General features: G+C 40.2%; 1 pseudogene across 1 annotated transcript; it reads left to right on the top strand.

Moving 5' to 3' along the window:
- The first annotated feature begins 229 nt into the window (after window positions 1–229).
- Window positions 230–643, top strand: LOC308432828 (interferon-induced transmembrane protein 2-like; annotated as a pseudogene). The gene has a single exon. The product of its transcript is annotated as an interferon-induced transmembrane protein 2-like (transcript).
- The last annotated feature ends 4,192 nt before the right edge of the window (window positions 644–4,835 follow it).

The following is a 4,835-nucleotide window of genomic DNA, read 5'->3' as shown; positions in this document are numbered from 1 at the left end:
GAGCTGAGCAATGCAGTTGTTTGAAGCCTGACCTATCTTGTGGTCCTATGGTTCTCTGAGAGCTTCGGCGTGCCCTACCTGGCAGTGAATGAGGGAAGAGTGTGTCTGAGTTGCCCATTTATTTAGAGATTTTTTTTTTTTTTACTCTTTAAGTTGTATATAGCTACAGAACCAGGATAGCAGCACCCATCCTCCAGACAGGGTGATTGTTCCAGAGTCAATACCATACATGAGCCACAATTCCCAAGCCTTCTTGCCCACCAATGCCAAACTTTCATGCTATGAGACTATCAAAAAGGAATACGGGGTGACTGAGCTGGGGTAACCCAACCACTAAACTGTTGTGAGGACCACCATGATCAATATTCACAGAGGTCTCTGTGCCGAAACATGTGGTCTCGTCCCTGTTCAACACACACTTCTTCAATGCCTGCTGCTGGGTTTCATTTTCTATGCTTGCTCTGTTGAAGTCCAGGATGATGTGATTGGAGCCCAGGCCTACGACTCCACTGCCAAGTGCCTGAACATCAGCTTCCTGATCTTCAGCATCCTCATGGTCATTATCTGCATCATCATTTTTTCTACCACCTCTGTGATAATCTTTCAGTTGATTTCCCAAAGAATTCCACATTCTGGATTCTAGCTGACCTGTGTTCCTCGATCCACATCTGGCCCTCCCCCCACTAGGCTGAGGCCTTGACCCTTTATCCTAGGTGTACGCAAATGTTACCTTCACATATCTATCCACAGTGGATTCAATAAAGTGCACTTGCTGGCAAAAAAAAAAAAAGTTTTGAGTGGCATAATATTGTTTTATTGTAGTAAGAGACGGTCTATTTTAATCCTGTAATTTTTTAAGAGTTACAAGCTATTATGAGTTTGAGGACATTAGAAGGAAAGGTGCTGCCAATGTTTAAATTTTTTTTTAATGTATAATTTATAATATTTAATGATAAACATTTAATTATTTCATTTTCGAGTAATTCATACAGATATATAATACAGAGTGATCATATTTACTTGTCATTACCCTCCTCCAGTTTTCTCCAACATCCCCCACATACACAACAAGTTCCAAAGTCAGTAGTTTTGAAGTTCAAACTTAACACTATGCTTTCACTGTGAAGCTCTGATCTATTCTTGTTCTTCCAGCTCCTGCTATCAGATGATCTCCTCATCACTTGCAAAATCAGTATGTTTAAAAGAAGTGAAAGAAGGTAGAGATTGATGCTGGTCTTCAAAGGACACAGTCACAGTGCCCCTGTTTCAAAGGACTGCAGCTACAGACAAGGGAAGTGGCCAGGCCCAGGAAGGCTGGGACTGAATTGTGTTGTTGTTTGCTTGTTTGTTTTTTTTTTCCATTTCCTTTGGTGGCTCAAAAGTATGTACTTGCACAGTTTCCAGAGCTTACACCAAATGACACAAACATAGTTAAAACAAACAAACAAAAAAGTTTGGAAGAAGTGAAGTATTTTTTTAATAAATAAGTGATAAAATGTGAAAATGAATCATAGGCTTTTTCTTTCCTTTTTTCTTTTTTGTTATATTGGTGATAAAGATATAGGCTAGATTTGACCAGATTAAAAGTAGATAAAGTCAAGTTTGTGAGGAGGCAGCTCTCCTCACTGATTTCACAGGTGGAGGTCAATGAAATAACACATCTACACTAAAGCATGTAAGTTTTTACAAAGCTTGAGAAAGAAGTGATGTCATGCCATTTGGGATGATGTCATGCCATTTGGGATGATGTCATGCCATTTAGGATGATGTCATGCCTTTTAGGAGCTGGGAGTGTGCCCATACATAGTCAAAAACTCAGCGCCTGGGCAGGCACTCTTGGGCAAGTTGCTGGAAACATGTTAGCCTGCAGTTTTCTCTGAGGGGTGGGAATTTTTACCCATGTGGGGGGAGTTATGGGTATGGGGAAAAGATGAGGTTTCTCAATTTGTATGGGATAAGCAGGGCTTCCAGCCTAACAATAAGTAGTAAAAAGAAAACAAAGCATAGACTGAGTATAGTAATGAATGTGCATAATGCACCAGTTGGAATAACATACCAGGTATTGGACTATGTAAGAGTGAAGCAGGCCAGAGAAGCAAATGTGTGCTTTGCTTCCCTCTCTCTTTGACTCTGAACATGATTTGAATTCCAATGATGATCTGCAGTGATGGGCTGTAACCTGGAATCATATGACATTAGCCAAAATAGCCAAAAAAGGGGAAACAGAACCTGAAGAAAGCACCTCCAGTAGATAGGCACAGCCTCCAGTTGATGGATGGGGCCACGCACCCATCTAAAAATTCTTAACCCAGAATTGTTGCTGACTGTGTGTAGGAAGCCGTTGGTGTCAATAGATGGTGCCAGCTCCCTGCCCATTGTTCAGCCTACAAAAACCTTTCCCCTCGTGTTGCTTGGCAACCACATAAGTCACAGCCCAATGTCGGGGCACGTGATTGAGCTACAGGAGGATGCACCAATCAGGTAGCAACACAAGTCTCTTAGGCATTTATAAGCAGTGAATTTCTCTCCCACATGGGAGATAGTGGAGAGATTGCAGGAGACCCCACGTGGAGAGATGGCAGAGAGATCCCACGTGGAGAGAGACCCAATAAGAGAGATTGCGGAGAGATCCCACGTGTAGAGAGACTGGGCAGAGAGATCGCACGTGGGAGACTGCACGTGAGAGGTCGCCTATACAGTAGACCACGGTAGGGAGTCCCCAGCTCAGAGAGAAGTTTCCTGCTCAAGAAGTCCCCTGCTCAGAGTGCTGTACAATAAAGGTTGTCCGCAGAAGAATCTGTTTTTGTTGCATGCCTGTTTCGGCCGGGAGACGTTGGGCACCTGACAACTGTGGAAACACAGGACCAAAAAATGGAGCAGAGACTGAAGGAAAGGCCACCCAGAGCCCGCCACATGTAGGGATTCATCCCATATGTAGACACCAAACCTGACACTTTCTGACAGGAGTTGTCCCCTGAGAGGCTCTGCTAGCACCTGACCAAACAGATGAAGGTAGTCACAGCCAACCATCAGCCTGAGCCTGGAGACCACAATGGAAGAGTTAGGGGAGGAATGAAGAAGCTGAAGGGGATTGCAATCCCATAGGGAAAAACAAACAAACAAACAAAAAAAAAAAAAAAACAACAATATCAACTAACTGGATTACCCAGAGCTCTCACGGACTAAACCACCAACCAAAGAGTACACAGAAGGGAACCCATGGCTCCATCTGCATGTGTAGCAGAGGATGGCCTTACCTGTAATCAGTGGAAGAAGAGGATCTTGGTCCTGTGGAGGCTTGATACCCTATCATAGAGAGTACTGGGTAGGGGGTTGAGGCAGGAGTTGGTAGAGAGAAAGGGGAGGGGATGGGGCATCTGCAAAGGGGGACCAGGAGGGGGAGACATGGGAAATGCAAATAAATATAATAACCAATGAAAAAGACAGTTTTCTCGCCTCAAGTTAAAACCAAATATTATATCAACCCTACATCCATGAAAAGGTATTTAGTCCAATTACCTACTGCGTGTTCAAAGCCCAGTGACACAGATGACACTGTCTTCCTGAAAGGCACACTTGCAGAGTTCACACAAGAAGAGAGTCATCTCTGGATGCTCATATGTCTGTTTAAAGGACTCCACAGTTCTAAAGGAAAACATCTTATAAACCCAATCAACAAAAAACAAAATGACAGAGATTTTCTTACAGTGATTGTGTTGTTGCCCTGTATGGACATAGATGCTACAAAAAAAAGAGAGAAAATGCATCCCAAATCTGTGGCTAGAAATCTCCTCAAAGCACCAGCAATCCAGGTCTAACCATATATGAAGAAAGTAAGTCATAACCACCAGCTAGGATTTACACTGAATATAAAATGTGAGTGTTGTTCTCAACATCAAAGGAAAAGTAGATTGTTATAACAACATACTTAGGAGAAAAAAGAGAGAAGATGAAACCCAGGAGGGAGTCATAATTCAGAAAAGAAGAAAAATCTCCCAGCAACAAAGAAAGAAAATTTTGTCAATGTGGTAAAAGAAACACTAAGGAAAAAAAAAATAAAAGAAAATTAAAAAAAAAAAAAACCTATGAACATGTAGGTTAATGATAGTGAGAAATGACTTTTTCTCTCTAATATCTGACTCAGTTATGCACAAAACACAAGAAACTGAAAACAATTAAAAACAATGGTATGTTTACATGATACAATATTGAAATTAATTTGCCTTTGGGTCCTCACTTCTAAATCCCAGCACCTTGAAGTAAGAGGCAAATGCACAAATTCAAAGCTAGCCAAGATACAAGAAAGCTTAACTCAAAAGCCAAACATAATGGGAAGTTGTTATTATTAGTTGATTGCTCTCTGATAACAGAATAGAAAAATGTTAAAATTTGAAAATGTAAAGACATGCAATACATTAACAACAAAGAAATATGTTCAGGCAAAAGTCTAAAATAATATATTTATATCTCACATGATAAATAAATTAAAACTAGATTGAAAGAAACAAATAATATTTCATTTATTAACTCATAAAATTGCATTTTCAGAAAAAATAGAGTGAATTACCTTTTAGATATTGAAAAAGAGAGTTTGAGAATTGCATGACATTGTGAAACTTTAAGATAAGAAAGAATGAAGATGGACTCAGACAAACATCATCAATTGGTCCTGCAGAAAGGAGCTAGCCTAATTCAATAGAGCATCTCTCAGAAAAAAAAATTCAGGAGAATTGACAAATATATATTTCTCAAAACAAAGCTTACATCCTTCACAAAAAATTAAAAGCATAAGGAACATAAATCTAAGTTTTAGGGACCAAAGTCATGTAAAAAGA

The sequence above is a fragment of the Micromys minutus genome, assembly GCF_963924665.1.
Source record: "Micromys minutus genome assembly, chromosome: 18".
NCBI lineage: Eukaryota > Metazoa > Chordata > Mammalia > Rodentia > Muridae > Micromys > Micromys minutus.
This window is presented reverse-complemented; position numbering and strand designations above follow the sequence as displayed.